This window comes from Cynoglossus semilaevis, chromosome 5, assembly GCF_000523025.1.
Source record: "Cynoglossus semilaevis isolate Cse_v1.0 chromosome 5, Cse_v1.0, whole genome shotgun sequence".
NCBI classification, from domain to species: domain Eukaryota; kingdom Metazoa; phylum Chordata; class Actinopteri; order Pleuronectiformes; family Cynoglossidae; genus Cynoglossus; species Cynoglossus semilaevis.
This window is the reverse complement of record NC_024311.1, coordinates 16,999,703-17,022,394: the sequence shown is the minus strand read 5'-3', so window position 1 is coordinate 17,022,394 and position 22,692 is coordinate 16,999,703. Positions and strand designations below refer to the sequence as shown.

Genomic DNA, 22,692 nt, shown 5'->3' with positions numbered 1-22,692 from the left:
GTGTTGGTGTATGTGTGTGTGCGTGTGTGTGTGCCACAGGAGGGTGTGTCACGACATAGTTGCCTCCATCTTCTCATATTTATGTTGCTCTGGGTTGTACTTTATATAGAAAATAAACAGGGTGAATGCTTTCGATGGCCCGCAGTCTTTAGTGAGACTGATTCACACAGAGCTGCAGTAGAAACACACGGATCAGGGCGTGCAACAATCAACCTTAGGGCTAAACACACAGCCGTTACACACACACACAAAAAAAACTGTTGTTCTGTTTTGTTCCTTATGTTTCGTGTCAAGTCCTAAAATAGAAAGACAACAACAACAACAAGAAGAAGAACTTAAAGAAATCTGCAAACGTAAGCAGAAATAAGAAAAGTGCTTTTTGTGCATCTTTGATTAATTGTTTTCCATTTCTGCTCTGTAGATACTATATATACTATATATACACTCAAAAATGTACTCAGTGAGCAGCTATGAGGTTAAAGAAAGTGGACAAAAGTTCTCGCGGTCAGTTTTTTGTTATTCCATGTTCATAACTGTAGAAGAACAGGGCAGTCCGGCCTCGGCCTCCTGTTAAAGTAAGTGACTTCCGACCAGCTCAGACTACAGGAAGCTGAAAAGGACAGGAAGGTAAAGAGGAAGGAGGAAGTCGCTGACACATATTTTCCAGTGTTTCGTATGAGGCTGGGAGGGCGGGCCTGTAGTTGCGCACACACACGTCTGCTTTAGTCACCGACTCCCTCTGGACCGAGAAACTCATACTTAATGGAGTTGGTTCACAACAGATCAATGAATATGGAGAAAGAAACGCCACACACACTGAGAATAATCCACCACTCAATTATGCTAACAGAACAGACCATTTTTAACCTTCACGTCGCTCCAGAGTTGTCCTGCGTGTCTGTGGTGTTTTTCTATTTTAAATATTTATGGAGTCCTTCTCTATTGATGTTTTACAGTACGCTGGTTGTTTTCCTCGATCAGTCCAGAAGAAACTCGGCGTACCGTGTGATTTCTGCTCACTCTGTGACAGCGTCTACGGCCGAGCTTCAACGTACCGCCGTGTCCTGCATTCAAACAGGAAACGCCATAATTGCAGACCATCGCGGAGCTGTATGCAAACTGACAGAGTCAAAAATAAATGCAAGGCCGGGCCGCTGTTGAGAACGGGCTCCATTCTCTCGACACTTTTATTAAAGCCTACAACGGAAACAGAGAAGCCGCGCTAAAGGAAGAGACACCAAAAGGACAATAGGAAAGACGGGGAGAACGACTCCGAGTGCTCGTCAGTGCTGATAAAGGCCCGTCAGTTTATCAAGAGCTGCAGCTCTTCAACTTAGTCGAGTCGAGTGACACTTGGCAGGATCAAAACCAAATTCTATCATTTTTATAAGTTAAAATGTTGAGTCTTTCAGCAGAAACAACTGAAGCTCTGTCCTCCGTCTGCACCTCAGCTCAGGGTTTATCAACTTAAAGTGAGGCAGTGGAATAAAGGAGAGCGAAAACCTCGACTCAATAATCACTACAATCAATATTTACATAAACGCTGGACTAGTTTGGTGAGTGCTCCTCTCCCTACAGGTCCAAAACAGATCGGAGGTTAATTTGTCACTTCAGCTAAATGTTCCCAAACTTCCGGCCCGTGGGCCCGCATTTGGCCCCCAGCTAGGTGTCAGTCCAACATAACCTGACCCTTGATGTTAGTTTTTGGCCCTCCAATAAGATGGCATAAGAAATTATGTCTCAATGTATAATATTATATTATATAATATATTATATAATATATATATTATATTGTATCACAATATTCTCTCTCTATATAACAGTGAATATAATAAACTTATCAGTACCAGGTACTGTATGAGTGACTAGGAATTTATTCTGATTAAATGATACCTCTAACTGGTTAGCAGTAACACCCTACTGGTACAGAGTTACTGTACTGTAGTCTAATGAACACAAAACTAGCATCACAACGTGTATTTATACCAAGATTAAAGATGGACTGACTCATTTACTGCCTTCATTTTAGAGTTCTTAAATCTCTTTACACAGTAGAGGTGACCCATCAGAGCATGTGAGTACTGTTTCAGCTGAGAGATACCAGATGTGCCATACACTGGGGACTCTCACTTCCTTCCTTCCTTCCTTCCTTCTCCACTTCCCTCCTCCTAATTTACTCTCTGTGCCGCAGCAGCTGCTGTTGACGGTGTCATGGCAACACCTCACATGATGCAACGCCAGTCTTTGATGTAGCACATCCCACTGTGCGGCGCTGCCTTCTCCTTTGACATGTCAAAGCAAAGCTGCACTGTTTGAGTCTTTTTAATATCCCTTCTATTGTGTGTCAAAACTAAAACAACTGTTTAACAAAGATCTTTGCACTTGTTTTGATAAAGTTACAGTGAGAAAAAAAAAACAACCTGCAGTTCTGCTCCTTTTTTTTTTAGACTATACCCTGTAAATATACAGTACTGCTTAAGTCGTAATGGTGCCCCCATGCTGCTGTGGCCCTGAGGCACATTTTTGGTATTCTGTGGGAACAGTTGCTGCAGTGCATCAACCACCATCCGGTACTTTTCAGTCAGCGTTCATGGCGAAGCACAGTCAAGGCAATATGACAGCTGTGTGTCTTCTCCACAAAAAGCTGGGAGTGACCTTGGTAGGTACAGTATGTTGGAGATGGTACAGTAGGTGTGAAGGTACGGTTAATAAGAGGAGAAACTTGTGGTCGTTAGCATCTAAACTTTTCTCCTCCAGGAGAGAAACGCCAATCAATTTGAAGCAGCCACAAATAGCATCACCAACCAAACTGCATTTAAAATATGAATAAACTCTGTACAATGTTAGTGTTGTATAGATTGTTTGATGCTAAATTCAATTTATTTCTGTGAGCTGTCAAAGGTGAACCTCCCCCTGACCCAGAGACTGCTGGGATTGGTTCCCCACGAGACTGAATTATTTTGAATACAGCAGAGAAAACAATCTCACATGGTCAAAGGAAACACATCCAGGGAAACTAATTTTCACGTGAACAGACAAAAGTGATGCTGCCTGAATGTGACCTGACCTTTGAAGACACACGTTGGTTTGGTTTTCGACAGCTGAATTGCAAAGTGTTGACACCTACGTCACAGTTATTCATTTCTTCTGTGAAAGCAGATTTTGTTCACTTGGTTTCTTCTCCAACTACTGAAATCAGATAGATTTCTTTTTTGGGAACAGATGTTCTGTCAGCATCCTTCACTCTGCACTGTATACACGAGGTCTGAAGACGGTGGAGACTGCTGCGGTGAAACGGCACTGTATACACGAGGTCTGAAGACGGTGAAACGGCTTTCACGAGCTCTTAAGACGTTTTAAACTGAGTCTTCGGTCTGAGGCTGGTCCAAGGACACGCACAGATTACAGAGCAACCATCGCAATATTTGAAGACATTCTTCAAATTCATTTTTACTGAACAAACTTGGCAAAGATTGGCATCTGTTTATGACAGACCCATCAAATCTCACCATCACATTTCAAGGCAAAGTAAATACAGAGGTGTCAGCAACTTTACAACTGCTGTTTTCTGGGAACGTAGTTTTTACTCAGCACTCAGTACACGGAATTTACTATGAAATGCACAGGGTGGGAAAAAATAAAAAATGGGACTGAGTATGGAAATGTGGCCTCGTGGATATGCAAACACAAAATACATGTGTGCAAAACAACTCTGGTCTGAGAGAAACACAACACAGTACTGCACATCACACAGAAGCCAAACTATTCACTGGTGCTGCAATGCAAATATGGCAGCATAACGTGAGCATTCTCATCCCTGTCGTCATGTTTGATAATCTGCACAATTTGCATTGGACCTGTGACACGTTTAACAATAAGTCAGCAGTGACTAAGAGTGAGCCGCAGCTACAACTTCAGGTTCAGGTAGTGACCGAAGAGGAGAGAACTGTGTGACAAGAACTTATACATCGGGACCAAGTTGATGTCAACGAGCAAAAAAAATAAATTGATGCTTTCGTCAGTACCCAGTATTCAACTTTTTTTAGGTGGATGGATGAAAAGCAAATTATAAATCCATAAAAACATGATCAAATAATAATGTTATTTTTGGGTCATTTAAGTTAAATAAACACATGGGATTTTATCCAGGTATTATTTGTAGGGTGGTTGTCAAAATGGTTGTCACAGAGGTAGATGATTACATTACATGATTCATGTCATAACCCTTAGTCATATATAGTAAAGATTTCAAAAGGTCAAAGGTTAGACACTTAGTTAATCATACTCAATCTTTAGGTCATACCAGGAGACGAAACAATAAATACCATTAACTACTCTGACTGTTTGTCTCCTCAGTAACAACAGAAGGACAGATGGCTCCAACCTTTTAAACAACAGAAGGACAGATGGCTCCAACCATCGTTGATTTAACTTTTAGTGGTCTTTAAAACCAGTGATCAAATATTTAGAACCCTAAAATGCTGCCCAGTGCAGCCACAGTCTCAACTCATCAGCCAACACCACAGGGAACACATTTAAATGTATGTCACAGATATGTTTTTAAAGTTTGTCTCAATATTTAGAGAAACTAAGTCATACAGTCAAGGCATTCACCGAACAGGTTTGTAAGTTTTAAGTAATCACAAGTACAGATTTTTATACAGAAAAATGAGATGATAATTGAGTCAATCAGACAGAAACGCTAAGATGTCATAAAGACATTAATCATTTCCTGATAAATGTGAAATCCTGAAATCAGACATAAAAATGATTAACTTTGGCTACTACTGTTTTCTTACATCTACTTAAAAAAAAAAAAAACAGTTTCAAGACAAAAAGTGACAGTTTTAGCCTACCAGATTTACAAAAGCAGGGAGACAGGAAGTAGGAGGGAAAAAAAAGAAAGGAAAAAGGAAGAGCGCCACCTCTACCTCTCCAGCTCTCGGAGTCTCCTCTGAACTGGAGAAAGCAGAAGGAGGAAGGGAGGGAGGAAAGGAAGGAGGGAGGGAAGGATGGAGGGAGGGAGGGAGGGCAGTGGTGAAGACTTATTGTTCGAGATGTGTGTGCGCGCTGCGGTTCCAGTTTCAGTGCACACTCATCTCGCCCTGACTATTTATATCCTCCAACATCCATGCAGGCGGGGGCAGGCTGGAGTCGTTTCATCACTGCATATATTATGGAGACACTGCATTAAAATGTCTGCCTGCTGATGGGGTGTGTCTGTGTGTACCACTTTTAGTACAGTACACAATATGGAAAGGTCTTTTTTTTTTAACACAACAGATTGATGGGCCACAGTTTATCATTTCACAGAGAAAAAAAAGACAAAGGAAGGGGACACGCTAATAATATCAACATTGAAATGAGAATTTTTCTTCATTGTTAACGCTGCCAAAATATATCAGTGTAAATGAGAAGGTTGGGAACGAGAGCGGCCAACCGTAACTTCAGCAGCGTACGACTGTGTTTCCATCACGTTGTTGGTCTAGTTTGAATCAAAGCTCCATCAACTGAGATATCCTGTAGTTAAGGTTCCTCGGAATGGACTGAGATCCAGAGACGATGCATTTCCCATAATGCATCTCAGTTGTATTCTTGATGAGAAGCTAACACAGCCACCACAGACACAGACAATTAAACAAAAATGCCGTAACTAAAGCACGTCTGATGTTGAACAATGAACGAAAAGAATACGTGTCTCCACATCCTCCACAGATCATCCATAAAACTCTTAAAGTAGTCTTTAATTTTCAAATTAATTCAAATTCAATTTCAAATACTTAGAACGCAGCTGTCGCAAAATAGATTCAGGGTCTGGTGCCAATAAAATCTGTTTGAATGCAAATCTTTTGCTGACTTGTGGTTACATTTACCCTTATGCTGTTGAAAGTGATACAAGGACTGAATCGTCCTGCTGATGGCTGTGAGTCTATGTTAAAATCACATACTGAATACTGAATAAATCACAGAGACAGGATGTCTAAGGATCACTGACAAAATTATACTTCAAAAAAAAAAAGAAGAAGAAGCTGCAAAAGCGGTGTCATGAGATCAGGAGGTGGAGGTTAGGTAGACTTCATGCTGAGTGTGAGGGTTTCTGGGAGGCTCGGTGTTTGTCTGACAAGACGTCTGCACAGCTGCTGCAGGAGACTCTGAGTTCAGCTCTTCTCTGAGTGATGCCTGGTGGAATGTAGAGCTGAAACTTTATAAAGTTGAACTATTTAACAGTGCAATGCACACAATATTGCAAAATAAATGTGTATTCTAGTCATTAGTTCTGTACAGTACAGTTAACCATTTACTGACTTACATCCCCCTGTTTGCACTTGTTTCTTTTACATCTATAGAACCAGAAGCTAACCGTCAACATCAAACATCTCAAGTTTAACAGTATTAATATGAATCTAAACTCATCCCAGGAAAACGTCATGTGTGGGGCACATCTGGACAGGAAACATCATTTTCCTTGGTTGCAAGGGTCAAGTGAAAAAATGGCTGCCCCAGTGTGACTCTGACGAAGGTCCAATATTTGGATATTTTCTTAAGAATATTCTTTGACAACCAACTACATATAAAGTCAGTTTATAAGGTTTGTGCAACAATTAACACAAATTAACACGTGAAACTGATGCGCGGCGATCAATCAAAGTTTAGGTATTTCTAACTTTATAACCAAAGAAAAATTACACTGGCAACACCTGGTTCCTGTAACTGTAAAATGTTGCGTTGTCAAGTCACTGCCCGAGCTCTGCTTGTTCAAAGCACGTCTGAAACAGAAGAGGGTGTGTAACACAGTTGCCCTGGAAATGTAACAAACTGCAACCACAAAGTACAAAGTTTACCTGATTATCTTCCTTTAACTGAATGGAGTTAGCATTAGCTCCAGTCAAGAGCGTGTTTTATGCAAATAAATCACAAAGACCCAAACGGGCAGCCACACCGACCTGTAGCATCTGTGCTGCTGGTTGCATACATGGAAAGTAATCTGAAGTACTCCACAGAGAGAGTACTGGCAAGATGTAGTATGCCCGAGTGAAACATCTGAGGTTGGCGTCTGCTACCACTTTTGCAGCCTCTCGTCCTCCCTCAACAGCAACACATGACAACTCTTCCATTCAGACCAAAGGATGAAGCATGAGACAAAGCACTGGGACGGAGACACAAAGGACGTCACTAGAGGCAGCCTCAGCAGGGGGCTGGTACAATATGGTAGGGGCATTAGTGGTGACTGGAGCTCCAAATCTCCTTAATAAAAGAAGCATTCAGTGGCAGCAGCAGTGGCACCCGGAGAAAAAAGAAACATCAAACATCTCAAGTTTAACAGTACATCTGGACTGGAAACATCATTTTCCTTGGTTGCAAGGGTCAAGTGAAAAAATGGCTGCCCCATTCAGCAACTGTGTGACCCTGACCAACGTCCAGTATTTGGATATTTTCTTAAGAATATTCTTTGACAACCAACTACATATAAAGTCGGTTTATTAGGTTTGTGCAACAATCAACACAAATTACTTATACGCGGCGACCAAAGATATTTAGGTATTTCCAACTTTATAACCAAACAAATATTACACTGGCAACACCTGGCTGCTGTAACTGTAAAATGTTGCGTTGTCAAGTCACTGCCCGAGCTCTGCTTGTTCAAAGCACGTCTGAAACAGAAGAGGGTGTGTAACACGGTTGCCCTGGAAATGTAACAAACTGCAACCACAAAGTACAAAGTTTACCTGATTATCTTCCTTTAACTGAATGGAGTTAGCATTAGCTCCAGTCAAGAGCGTGTTTTATGCAAATAAATCACAAAGACCCAAACGGACAGCCACACTGACCTGTAGCATCTGTGCTGCTGGTTGCATACATGGAAAGTAATCTGAAGTACTCCACAGAGAGAGTACTGGCAAGATGTAGTATGCCCGAGTGAAACATCTGAGGTTGGCGTCTGCTACCACTTTTGCAGCCTCTCGTCCTCCCTCAACAGCAACACATGACAACTCTTCCATTCAGACCAAAGGATGAAGCATGAGACAAAGCACTGGGACGGAGACACAAAGGACGTCACTAGAGGCAGCCTCAGCAGGGGGCTGGTACAATATGGTAGGGGCATTAGTGGTGACTGGAGCTCCAAATCTCCTTAATAAAAGAAGCATTCAGTGGCAGCAGCAGCAGCAGCAGTGGCACCCGAAGAAAAAAGAAAAAAAAATCTCTCTCAGTGGACTAGAAAGAAGGCAAGGGACAAAAGGGAGGCAGAAATGAAGAGGAGCGCATATCTGAGAGAGCAAATGGAAACCCAAGATTCAACAGATTATCGGGACAGTGAATAAACCCAAACTGCAAAAAATAGACTCCAGATTTTTGCTAAAGTATAAATGTACAACTACGGGTTAAAAAACTGAAGGAAAATTAGGTACAAAGCTCAGAAAAAAAACTTCTATTCTTCTTTCACTTGGTCCAAAATGTTTTAGGTTGAAAAGCTTCACTTTTGCCTCAGCTTTTCTACTGCTTCTCATTTTTCCACATCAAAATATTCTCTGCTGAAAACGTTTGTGAAGACAAGCTAGTTAGCTCAGTGTTTGTTCTTGTAAAAGACATTTTGTGCCAGGATAGTGTATGAATTTCAATTAAGACTTCCCAGGGAGGATGAATGAAAAAATGATGTTGTGACAGACACGGCTCAACGCAGTCAGCAAACACTGGGGCATAAAAAATAAAAATAAAAAAAAGAAGAGGAAAATGCAGTAGACGAAACATAGCTCTAGAAAAAGAGAACCCTGGGAAACAGTGACGATCGGGGCTAAAACAGTGTTGAGAACTGCCTGGTTTCTTATATGAGAAAGTCATCTGCTGTTAGTCCCAGTGGCAGCCATGAATAATAGAGGCTCCATCCAGCTGTGCCAGCACTCTGAATTATTAATTCACAACCACTGACTTGCATTAGAGCCCTGTGTGAGGCAGTGTCCACTGGGAGCAAAATAGGCCGTTTTATAGAGGGATTTTAAAAATATGCTTTTTAACACACACATCTGGCAGCAGTTAACGTCAGTGGTGCACGTTCACACTCTTTTTCTGTAGACAATAATTCTTGAGCAAAGTTGCGGCGTTTACAGAACAACAGTTGTCTGGTCAATATGGAGTGAAATTGCAAACTAATGATCATTACTGTCTACAGCGGTACGCCCTGGAGATAATGTTATTGATGGCAATAGTTTCCTTTAAAAAAAGGAAAAAAAAATCTCATTAGCTTGAACAAAATTAGCCCGACCTGCTTAAGGCAAAAGGTCACAAAGTGTTTACAATCAAATGATATGTGAAGGTTCAAAGGTCACTTCTGCGTTCATCTAATTGTACAAGAGGAACAATAAAACTTACACATAGTTAACCTGCGACCCACAGAACTATTGTGAAAGAGTGACTCTGGTACTGGTGTAGCTTTATGACATTTAGTTGGTCCAATAAAAAGGAACTTTAAAACGTCACGTCAAACAGAAGTTCTTCCCTCTTCACGGACGCTCACGGCAGGATCATTTTTCCTTCTTCACAGACAGTCACCTCTTCAGGTTCTCTTCTCTGCACGTGTGCATTCTCTAATATTATAATTTAACAATTTGGTGTAATTTAATAGATGAACCTTACAGTGGACTCACCACCCGCAGGGACATTCAGTGGAACCGGTAATGGATAAGCAGACGAAAATGGATGAATGGATAAAAAGATGAGTGAAAACTGCAACTTGACTTACTCGGAATTTAAATAAAATTTCCATTTGTTACATGTTGAATTTGTGGATGTTCTATACCCTGAGGTACAGAGACACCACAGACGTCTGTGATTCACCGTCACTACACCCGACACTGTGTGTGTCCCTCTTGGTTAAAGTGTCAAACAAACAAGCAGGCTGGAGTAAAGTCTGCCACCAGTGTAAAATAATGCAGGTGGAAAAGGGTCTGGGTGGGGCGGGGGGTCTCATCTAAAGCCTGTTTTCACCTGGGGATGATAATAAGTGATACGGTGGTAGCAGAGGTGTGGTGGTTTACAAACACAAAGGCACTCGAAGGCATCGCAGAGGAGGACTGTGTTAATATAAAGGCAATGTTTGCAGAGACAGATACGGCAAATCCTGCCCTGTAGAGAACAGAGCCGAGAGATTTCTTCTGTAAACACACACACACACACACTCTTTATACACACTGTATGCACTGATAAAACTATTCAGTCTGACAGACCAGCACCAGGACACTGTACTGTACGGAAAATTGGTGTGAACTCATTTTCAGATCGGCCAGATCACTGTATTGTATGTAAATATTCTATTGTACCACAGAGTATTAGTAACCGTTCCCTGTTCTCTGTCATCCCTTTTTGGCAACACATCCTCTTTCAGAGGAAATTAATGCAGACAGGATATGAAAGCAGCACAAACAAGCAAGGAGAAAAAAAAAAAAAAAAACATGACAGAGAATGGAATACAGACTGAGCAGACCAGACAACATAAGGACGTTGCACCTATAAAAAGGTGCAACTTTCTATTATAAGGACGCCGTTTGCCTGACAGTCTGTGAACACATCTCCACAACGTGATAAACTGCAAATCAAATTCGCCTCCTACGCAAGAACCTCTTCCAAATCAGCGTTAGCCTTGTAAGGCACTGATCAAATTTAGGAATCGAGAGACTTTTCTGCCTATAGCGCACAATATGTGCATGTAATTGAGCAAAAAGAAAGGAAAATGGCAGCTGCATTAATCAGAATAATACCCCAGGCTTCAGGGTAAACAGCTAATGAGTGAGGAAGGAGGAAGAATAAATGCCAAATCAAACCATCACCGCTACGTTACAGCGTCAGACAAAAACACAACAACAACAGCAGCATTATTATTATTTCTATGATACAGTATATTGTATTTATTGATGACGACTTGATTACTTGCGGAATACGTTACAACACAGAACAAAGTTAAACCAAGCAGCAGTATTTAACTTTTATTGACAACTTCTGGATATAAGAAATGGTCATGGCATTGGCAGAAAAATATAAAAATAAATTTAAAATGTATTAATAACAGACAGACCCTGTCACTGGAAATGAGTGTGTACTCAAAGGCACAGTTGTCAGTCGGGGGAGGGCGGGGGCCATGAGGGCATTACTATACTATAAGATTGGAGCTTCACTGCATAAACGTAGTGGTGACAACATTTTAAACCTTCTTTGCCAGCAACAACACACACTCCTCCTGTTAGCAGACTGAACAAAGGAGGTTCCGTTAGCGACTCCCTTATGATGATTTCGTACGTACAGTCTTACACTTTTACACATTCTGCCCCTCACATGACACAATGAGGCCAGAACTGAAACGAGCTGTGGAGCGTGCGCTGTGTGCTTCTCCTCGTATCCTAAACGCTCGGTACATTCTTACATTCCCAGGAGACTGGAGATGCAGTTTTGCAGAAACCTGAGCCGGGGTGGCTGCGTTTTCCTCACACACTGACCCTTCTGCGGTCCGCGCAAATGCTCGGACATTGCCATGAACAGGAGATAATCTGCACAAGCGTACATGTGAGGGAGAGTCGTGGTATACGAACGTGAGATGGTATGAGTCACCGAACATGTGTGTCCAAATGTGGAAGCAAATTGACAGTAGTTTGTGAGCAACTGAATAGAAAAAAAAGAAGTATTTACCTACGTAATTATAATTATAACAGAAATAATAATAACTAAGTCAATTATTCAACCTACAAAGGGGGAAATTCACAACGTGAGTCACTGAACTTTGGCTCCTCTGGGTGTCGTCAGACGGGTAGAGCAGGCACGACACTATGCTAACGTGATAACCATTTTATTTCTATATGCTAATCACTAGGGCTAAATAAGACCAGAGAGGTACGGAGCCATATTGTGCCGTACATCCACAGAGAAAAACACCACAACATATAATGTACAAAAACAGGTTTATATGAGTAAAGGTATGTTTAAAGTTGTCAATGTAAATAGATCATTTTAGACCCAAGACAAAAACAGGCTGGGCACCCCGGGCATGAACTAATCACTGTAATGTACTACAGAACTGAAATACTAATATGAACTTCAATGTTCAACACACTACATGGAATAGGAGCACAGCCTGAAATAAATATTTTAGCACAACCTAGACTTTATCAAACCAAATACCAAAATGAAATGAAATACCAATAAGAACAGAAGTATCTGATCTTATTGGTCGATGCCAATATGAAAGTGGATACTTTTATATTTTCTTCGTAAGAAATAATACATATGAGCTTTAATTCATGTTGACTTTAGCAAGAGTTAAAAAAAAATCCAACAACTCAAAAAGTCAGTAAAGAGTCAGACTCCGGGGCTCAGTTCAAATCCAGCTGTTTGTTTTTCCCTAAAAATGATAAGAACCCAAAGCTGTTAATATTCCTCGTGTGTGTGTGTGTGTGTGTGTGTGTGTGTGTTGCCGTTTGTTGGCACACGAATCACACAAACAGCTGCTGCACTTACACAGGGTATCAGCGATGACCACAGGGTGTTTAAAAAGTGGTATTTACAGAACTGTAAAAAAAAATTTAGACTATTTATGTTTGACTGATTAGTGCTTTTGGTTTCAAAAGAACTCCCACCCGCCTTTATAACCCCCCCGCCCACTCGAAGGGAAGGAGCCGGATGTTAGTTTCAAAAGAACACCCCCCCGCCCCCCGTCCCGTCGAAGGGAAGGAGCCAGATGTTGTGAGGGTGAGGGTGAAGGTGACAAATTTATTTATATTTATATTGATATTTGCACCTGTATTGATACTGGTACCACAGCAACACACTGTATATTACAGGAGGGGGTGTGGGAGGTGACACACTATATGTGATATGTGTCAAGGTGTAAGTGTTATTTCTCTCTCCTGGTGTTACATAACGCCAAAACAAGGAGCAGGTTTTCCTTCGTTTAGATGATCCAGTCAACCAATCAAAAGCCTTTTTTTGGTGTGAACCAATCAACACAGATAAATGGAGAATTGACAATTAAAAAACAAAAAAATATAAAACTGAGGGAATGCTTATTTACCTCCAAATTCCATGAATTTAAATCCTGCATCTATGTGACAATAAATCAAAGGCTCCATGGCTGGAGTACGAGAGGCAGCCAGAGATGTAGGCCACGGTGAAGGCTTAATATCTCACTCCAAAATCAGAGCCTGGGGGGATTTCTGCACCTAGATATTATCAAACACACTCGTTTTACTCAGAAAGACACACTGTGTTGAAGCAGACATAAATCAGGACACTTTGCCTTTCAACAACACAGCAACATCATAACAGCAGACCTGTTTGTTCCACTCTATCTTTGTGGTCAATCCGTTGACTTAAATGAGCCAAGTATAATGGATGTACTGATCAGCACGAAAAAAGAGGAAGCAGTGAAGCCACCCTGCTGAGACGGAACAAACCGCCATCCGTTGTCATCAAGTCTATCATTTGTCATCTGTGGTTTAGTTTTTTTAACACGACTCCAACAACAACCACCTCGATGTCATTCTACATTTACATACACATGCAGTGTAGCAGTGCTCCTCAAAGAGTGGGGCGTTCCATGACATGACATTATGATTTATGATGAAATATGACATCATTTGATGTTACTTCAACAAATCTGAAAAAGATTAAGTCGAGAGTGTTTGAGCAACGGGGGAAGGTGGGCCTTGAAAATCTGCCTGACTTGTTCGTGTAGAGAATGACCAATAAAAAGTTTGAGAACCACCGCCGTATGGACACAACAAAATGCGTCGTCTGCATTTCAACCGTCAACCATAACATGCATAACATCAAATTTGATCAATTCTCATTCAAAAGGTTTTGCACTGAGCCGATGATGTCATACCCAGGCAGCACAGCAGCGCCATTAGCATAGATGCTAAATACACTTACACAACTCATTTTTTTGTAACCATGTACCATTGGATAATGACAACACAGCAACAATTCACAAAGCATGGAGAGGAAAAAAAATCAATCAATTCACAAAGCATGGAGAGGAAAAAAAATAATGTCAATCATAAAACTAATGAAATGTTTACAATTGTTATAAAAATTATACTTTGAATCATTCCCAAGTGCAGCATTTGTTGTAAAACTGAAAAACCATGCCTTTATCAACAGTTTTTATGCAGCTTTCTGAGCAAGACAATAACAGAACAATAAGGAAATCGGTCCAACAAATGACCGATAAAAATAGGACAAAGTACAACGGTTAGTTATCAGTAACGATCAGAAAACAGAACCAGTTCAGATTATCAAAATGGAAGGTCATTATTTCTATCCAGGCTGTGGCGGATCCCTGTGACAGCTTCATCATTTTCTCCATAATAAATCATGAGAGCAGAAAATCACCACGTTGGTGTAACGAGTGGAAAACGTACGAGCTTTTCCCCCATTCGAACACATTTGAGACAAATGACTCATTCAGTCAGAATCGTCTCAGAAGTGAAAGCTATAAATTATTTCATATTTAAGAGGGTGCACGCAGATCTGCTGATCCCGAACCTCTATGAAAAGGTCCAGTGTGTGAGATAGAAGACGCGCAGTGGCTGGAATCCTCAGTCACGAGGATGTCACACTGCAGCTCGCTACGTAATTTGATGACATTTTCACTGACACTTCTGTGCGACGAGCTGAAAACAACACAAGACAATAAACATTCTGGTCACTGAGGGCGAGATAATTCTTTTTTTTTTTTAAAGATAAACGTCTCTTGAATTATTTTGAATCGCTTTTCAAAACTATTGACTATTTAAAAGTAATACTCTGCCATCTATAAGCGATAGAAATTGGAGCCACAGCTCAGGAACAATAACCTTCAGCTGACGTGTGGCAGCATTTTATATGTTGGCTTTTATAAAATAAGGAGAGGATACGAGTTGAACAAGAAATGCTGTTTACTTCAGTACACAACCAACAGGCACTTGAACATTTCTTAGCTATGGCATTGGTATTAATAAAAGTGAATACTGTTAAATAATTTGGTTATTTCAAAGTGGATTTGAAAAAAAAGAAAACAACAGCAACTGATTTATGTATTGGCCAGATTATTACACTATTGTTTAATGATGGTAATCATAATCAAATCAAAGCGTGAAATCAAATAAAAGACTCCCATCCCTACTGGATACTGGACAGAATTGGACCGCACTGAAAACAGATGCATTCATTTGGGAAAGATGATTTAAAAGCCATTTTATGACACACACATAACAAATGGAACCCTCTAAGGGTCTGACTGTTTTGCTCAACCTTCAGTTTTTTTTTTTGTTTTTTTGTTTTTACTGAGGCCATTTAAGGTCAGTGCTGGGACGGCCATTAAAGACAGACCGATGTGATGGTCTGCACAGTGGGGATCTCTGGGCACGGAGGCAGGGTGGCCGGTGAAGGACAGGCGGAGAGCTTGGAGCCAAAGCTGGTGACTTAGCAGTTCTGGCTGATTTATGTGTTTGGTCTAAGGAATTCCTCACTCTGCCACTTTTGAACTTTTGCCAAATGTAGAAAATACTAATATGGAAAAGAGAGGCCACAGAAACGTGTGGGGTCGTCTGCTGTTATCTGGCGTACGAGGCCCCTTCACCTGACGTATAATCAGTGAGTCTTCCACACAAAGAGTTCTTAAATAAAATGTTGACTTCGGTCTATACTGCTGAATGAATTTAACATTTTATTGAAAAAAAAAGGACAGAGGTAAAATAAATGACAACGGTCAGAGTAGTTTTTCCAGGATGCAATGGTACAACGATTTGGAGTTGCAAGTAATAACCAAACATCAGACGCAGGAAATTAACTTAAAAATAATCTGTCTTAAGACAAATTAGACGGCAAGATGGCGTTCCATTTCTATGTTTCTGGGGAGGTGTTGGCCGGTAAAACTACAGTCAACAACATGATGTGGTATAAACATACAGTACATTACTGTCTGATAAGTCCTATACTACATACAGGACAAAACAGAAATGGGACAGAACGTTGAGATAATCAAACGTCTCTGTTTGAAGCCTCTGAGGCCTTAGAGGATACAGACGGTAGTGGAGGATAAGGCACATCCTTGGCTTGGAGTGCTGCTCATTGACCACACTGTGCAGTTACTTTGTAGGCGTGACTGGAGAAGCCTCCCACACTCTAAGGAGCTGTCTGACTGACCAGTCACTGACCAGATGGAGAGCGTGTGCATGCAAGATGGCAGCCACAATGCCACTATTCTCCTAAGCCGAGTGATTACCAGGAGGGAGGGTACGAAGGGGTTGCCCTGACCACAGCTGAGCAGGTGCTCAGAAGATTTGAGCCTCTCCGAGGGTGTTTAATTGGCCGTCCTTCTGAAGTGTCTGCAAACGTGTGAAAAATGCAACGGACCGTTAGCACGTCGCAGTTCGGTCCTGCTGCAGAAACCTGTGGAGCTGCTAAGAGGTCTGTGAAGTAGCTACTGCCTCCTCGAGCTAATGAAAGCATTTAACCAAGTTCAGCAAAATAAAACAGCCCTAGGAATTTCCCTTTTTTAAAAGCTGCAGTGCTTTATGGGAAAGTGACTCCTGGTGCATCATACACCAACCAATTCAGGGGCTTTTTTTTTTTTTTGAGGAAGGACTTATTTCAGAGTGAACAAAAACCAGTGTAACCCAGTTTCTTGGGTCCAAGTATTAAATGGAGCTGGTGTGTAAAAACACGCTGCAGTTGCATCATCTTGGTCTGTCTCTATTATCTGAAAAGAGGATGCATACGACGAAGGGCCCTGCTCTGTGGTCTGTGGTCATCTTTTTTTGTTTGTTTTTTTAAAATAATGACCATGTGCATGTGAAGGATGTTTCATGTGACGCTGCCAGAGTAAACTTCCATTGACATTCAATTTGTCAGCTTGATTTCCTGTGACGATGCTGGAAAAGGTCAGTGTCGTCTATTATTGGGCAAAGCAGGTTTAATGTGTTACCAAAAAGAGTAGAAGTAACAAGATAAACTACTACCTTTAACACTACACCAACAAATGCTGTTCATTCAGTACGGCACTAAACACACACACGTTACAATATACAACGTGAACGCGACATGCAGCAAAACGCCAAAGTTATGTGAAGTATAAATATACCATTGGGATGAAAATATTGGTCTGTAAATGCATTTTTATTAACTGGTGTTAGCTAGTTAGTTACTTGGTTTAACAACAACAATTAGATTCATATTTTAATACCTCCTTCAATCCTTAACCAAATTGAAGGTAGCACTCTGGAATTTTAAACTGCTAAATGGAAGTTAACACAAACTGTTGTTAACGCCTCATTTTTCATCTAACCGCGGCGCCTTCAATGTGGAAGAAGAAGTGCTTTATTTATTTATTAATTTTAGATGGACTTGAACCAAAAATACACAGAGGAAATTCGACTGTGACCATCCTCACTAATATTTGGACCCGATATTTGATATTCACCATAAAAGAAATTACAATGAAACTTGTTTTTAAGTTAGTGATTAAAATCTGCGGCGGGGAAGGAAATCCGCTTTGAGGTACATTCACACTAGATTCCATTTGTCTGATTAATTTGCATGTAATTTTAAGGGACCTTTAAAGTGTAATTTGTAACACATTTAATATATCATTGAAATGAAGCTGTTAACTGTAGCTCCACATATGAAATACAACGAAATTCCTACAAAAAACTGCCTCAAACAACTTCACTCAGAAATAGAAACATGACTTTCAGCTCCGACTGAAGAACCAGGCAGTTGAGGACCACAGCTTACTGTGGTGAATAAGTCTTGGACCATCTGTGACGTCCTGTTGCTCACGAGCATCTCTATACTGATAAGCTCTGAAACTAAACACTAAATCTCTGCCCTCGCACTGTATTTGCTCATTAAGGAGACAGTGGACACTAAAATACAAAAAAAGGGGCTGGGCAAGGAAAAGAACCGAACGCTGTCATTGTGTTGAAGTCAGCAAAGGCCTTGGACTGACTTCAAATGTGCAGTGAGATGGTCAGTGTACAGACAGAGCAGTCATTAGTTTCCAGCTGAGCATATAAGACACGCTCGGAGCTCAAGTTAAGACAGTAATGCAGCTCAGCTCTTAGCAGCTTCGGGGATTGACAGATCGACCCTCCGCATAACTCATCGCTGAAAAGAAAGCTGACTCGCAGCTAGGCCTCCAGACTTGGCCTGTCGCCCCTAGTCCTTGTCAAGTTGCACTAAGATTAGGGCAACTGTGATCTAAGCATCCGTCAGTTATTGGGAAGGAGAAGAAGGTCTATTGACAAAACGTAGACAAGCTGCAGAATGAAGGGATTTCACAGATGGGGGAGCTGTACAGTCTCAGCACTCAGACTGGGCTGAGTCATGCTGTGTTCACAGGACGGGTAAACTCAGCTTCTTAATTTTAAAAGATGCACCTCTGGCATAGATGCACAGATGATAAGTAAAGAGGATTATTTGCCAACAATCCCCAACATTGGCCTCAAAGATTTAGGATGGAAATCTTGGCACACTTGCAGTCAGATGGAGACACAGCATATGGACTCCAACATGTTGCTGTCTAACTGACCAGGTTCCTTTGGGGATAATAAATACCAAGCCCCTAGACCCCCCCCCACAGCCCCCCTACATTTTGCCCGAACCAGTCATAGTGACAAATCTCTCTATTAGTAATCCAAACGCTGTGCCAAAACATTTCGGCACTTAATCCAGACAGCGCTGCAAACGACGGTCCACATTTAAAGGTTTTAGTTGGGGAGGTTCGATGTTGGCAAAACACTGGCATTGCTGTTTGGGGTTTTCATTATTGGAGGAAAAATTGATAACAATTCTTACCGGTTTGTCGATATTATTGGACATCGCTAGGTTTAAAATATATTTGCAACAACGAAACCTATAGCCGTCTTAGTAAAGTAAATACTATTAGAATTGATATTTCATATACCTCCGTGAGTGAACTTCCCAGTGTCTTAACCTTGGACACAATACAAAGTCAAAGTGGCTCAGCCTCAAACTGACTGTGGATACCGGGTCAATGGAATTGGTCACCAAATCTGAGCGTCTCAGACTCTCTGTTGTGATTGGTATCATCACACGGGACAAAACCAGACGCTTGTACAAGATCATCACACGGGACAAAACCAGACGCTCGTACAAGCTTCTTTTTTTCTTCTTCCTCAAAACAACTATTAGTTGCACACACATGGTCAATTCACAAAACACTGAAGTAAGTGCCGGGCTTCTACTGTCAAGTCGCAGCTTGCAGTGGTATGTTCATTTCAACATTTCTGACGAACCTTTACACGACCAGAGCTGCAGGGACAACAGGCTGAAAGTTGGTCTGATTCATGGGAACCTCTGACAGAACACGGAATATTATTGTCCCTCAACCTGACACTTGGTTTCACAGTGACACATGCCGTTTAAGTGACCACCGGTCACCGTTCCCCTCACCCATCAGCTTAAGAGCCCTGTAGCTTTACTTGACCTCTGGCCTCCTGTTGTTATTATGCATAGGATCAACTGTTGTGCAGCACACCCATACACCACGGCCTACATTAAGCTGCACCAGAATCAGAGCTGAAGAAAGTAACGACAGTCTGTTATCCAAACATCATCAGGGCAAAGACACTGATTATGTATATGCTCAGGGCAAAAACAGAGCTGAAGCTGAGCCACAGCTCTGACGGTGGCTAAAACCTCTGGGTCTATAATCGGACAGGGTCGTTCTTTCACGTTTGTGTCCCACATTCTCAGCACAATATCACAGCGCAGGTTAACCGTGCACGTGGTAATCATCCCAATGTTAGGTTACATAAACCAGCTGCAGGACAATTTAATTAGGGAAAAGACTAAAAAAAAAACAAAAACAGCGCATCCGTGGTGACACAGTGCTGCGTGATTTCCTGTTTTAATGACTTTCAGCTTCATCTGGGGGCCTCCCTGCAGGAGTCCGAGCTGAGACTGTGCCAAAAAAACATCTTACAGAAGACAGGGAGCGGAATCACAGGAAGAAAGAGGTCACGATCATACAGACTTAACCATGACCGAGATGTCCGACTATGGAAACAGGGCAAAGAAAGGCGATGGGGTGGAGGTCTCTAAAGCTACTGTTAGTGCAGCAAAGCAGCAGCAGGAGAAGCAAAAATGTCAGGTAAAAAAAAAAATCATTAAACGATGCGGTATTAACGACATCGTTTCCAGGAATAACAAGAGGCTTAACATGAGTGGCGTCCGATAATGGATCTCGTGACGTTACATTGTATATGAATTGGAAGCTATGGCTAAAACTCGAACAGGTTTACACAGTCTGCTGTTTACAGTAGGAACCAACGTGTGCCTTAATACGATATTAAACGGCGTTTAGCGACTGTTTACTGAATAACAGAACCATTGATAAACACACACAGGAACACAGCCCTCCTTCCTGCTTGCTACCACGAAGCTCCCCATGCTAAAAAAAAAACATGCAGCGGCAACAGAGCAAAGACAAAACAACGGCAGTTCTGTGACCAACTCACCCGAAAGATAGCGCCGTTGTGTCGAGCAGATGTGCCTGAATATCAGCGGCGATGGCCCATCAGGGTGACGGCTGCGGTCACGGGGCATCCAGCTCCAGCAGCGGCCAGATAAGACAATCCCAAACGTGGCTTGGCTGTGACGGTTGTCCGTACACTGTCTGCATATGTGTGTGTGTATATGTGTGTGTATGTCCGTTAGTGTGTGTGGAGCTCTCAGAGGCCTTCAGTGTTGCTGCCGCTGGAGGAAATGGTCTCCATTCCGTCAACGAAACACGCATGCGCGATGGACCAACGACGCGGCTGGGGCTGAGTAGAGTGTGAGCACAACCGTGTGGCCAACAGGTGTCACCGCAGTGTCAACTGATTGGCGACTTGTTACAGCAGAAGCAACATGCTGCAGCTGCAGCGCCTACCGCAGGCAAAGCATTGACATTACACACACTCTGTTACGCCTAAATATACTTTTAAAGACCTAATTATTGTATTTTTTTTTTTTTTTACCAAACTCCACTTTTACGAAGATGATACTCAAAGCAAAACAGCGGGATAAAAGACATTTTATAGCTTTTTTTTATTTTCAAATAAAACAGCCTAAATGGTTAAAGTAAGTATTATTGACTGGCCCCGAAAATTCTACAGAAAATGTACTTTCTTTCTTCATTACATGCATTTTAAGTCTAAAATTCCAAAAAGATAAACTGTATTCTATTAACGTATAGAAAAAACTGCTCCAGTAGGATACATTTTCCTCTTGCTCTTTAAAGCATCACTGAAAATTCCAATAATTGTTACGTATCTCAGGAGAGGAATTAAAACTTTGACTTGATGATTTAGTTGTTGTCAGTGTTTGTCAAAGACAACCATGAATAATACATATTTATGTTAAAAGCTATATAAAACATGTTCAGGGGATAAAAAATTACCCTTAGGCCAAATGTGATCATGTTTCCCCATACTGACTGAGACTGCGCTTGAAACAACTGAGCACCGCTTGTTTAGTTTTACACATTTGACCTAAAAGAAAATCCCACCTGGTTTCACAGTCTGTCCCATGTTGAAGTATCCTCTCTTTTAACAGTATGTTCACAACAAAGCAGTTTCTCAGGTAAAAGACTTAATATTGTGTACAAATACGTGAGGCATTGAAAATCACTCTCTTATCACATGTACAGATGTTGACTGGAAATATTGATTCTAACAAGGACAAGTGAAGTGTTCAGAACCCTGCCGTGTGCTACAGCTGCATTATTTAAAGGTGCACGGCTGCCAGTTTGAAAATAGAGCTGTTGTATTTGTTCTTATGAACTTGGAATTGTGCTGATCCATTGTTTTCACACAGGATTAGAATGCTGACACAGACACAGCTTGTGTCACTAAATGTGGCCCAAAATAATGAGTAAAAATGTTTAGTAATAAAATGTCCCTGTACCTACTACTGTATGCTCCAGTCTGACCTGGTCCAAGGTGGTGTTGGCGATCAGTGAGTCTAATTTATACCAAGTGCTAACATCCATAATTTAAATGTTTTTCTCAGAGAAAAACTGAATAAATGAAAGTGAATTATTTGTCATTGTGACACAGCACACAACAAAATGTGACCTCTGTATTTGACCCATCACCAAAGTCAGCAGTGCCATGCTCAGGGCACCTCAGTGGTAACTTGGCTGCTGGTGGAGTTGAACCTGAAACCCACCAGACCCAAGTCCACTTCCTTAACCACCAGGCCACCAAATCTTCAATCTTTAACAACCACTACTTGGACTAACTATCTCTAAAATAACAACGTCACATGTGAAACACTGGTTATGAAACGTGTGGCTTGTGATTGGCTTATTCAGATAAAGCTCTGCTCCAGTTTCTGGGGTCTGGTCGAACGCTCCACGTTGGGTCTAAAGGAGGAAACAGGAACTCAGCCTATGCAGGGTCGACTGGTCACCAGGTGAAAGGTCAGAGACAAAGTTAATGCGGTCAGCATTTTGTAAACACACACACACAAAAGTTGCAGAGGCCTTATCAAAACACAGCAAAGGACAGGAAACCTTTCCCTTTCAAAAACAGGAGGTGTTGCACGCAACATGTGGCAGCCCCGAGGACAATGGTGCAGCAGTGGCCCAGATCGGTGCTTCAGAGTGGACCCACAAGTGTCTGTGGATGTGTACAAAGTTTAGAATAGATTGTAAGGAAACTT

At 41.5% G+C, this 22,692-nt stretch overlaps 1 protein-coding gene across 1 annotated transcript in view; it reads right to left on the bottom strand.

Annotated features, from left to right (window-relative positions):
* cskl (c-src tyrosine kinase-like) overlaps positions 1-20,970 on the bottom strand; it is a 31,671-nt gene extending 10,701 nt beyond the window's left edge. The window contains exon 1 of the mRNA XM_008310829.3: positions 20,505-20,970. The gene's annotated coding sequence lies outside the window, so the exon portion shown is untranslated. The remainder of the gene's footprint in view (positions 1-20,504) is intronic.
* Between the last annotated feature and the right edge of the window lie 1,722 nt (positions 20,971-22,692).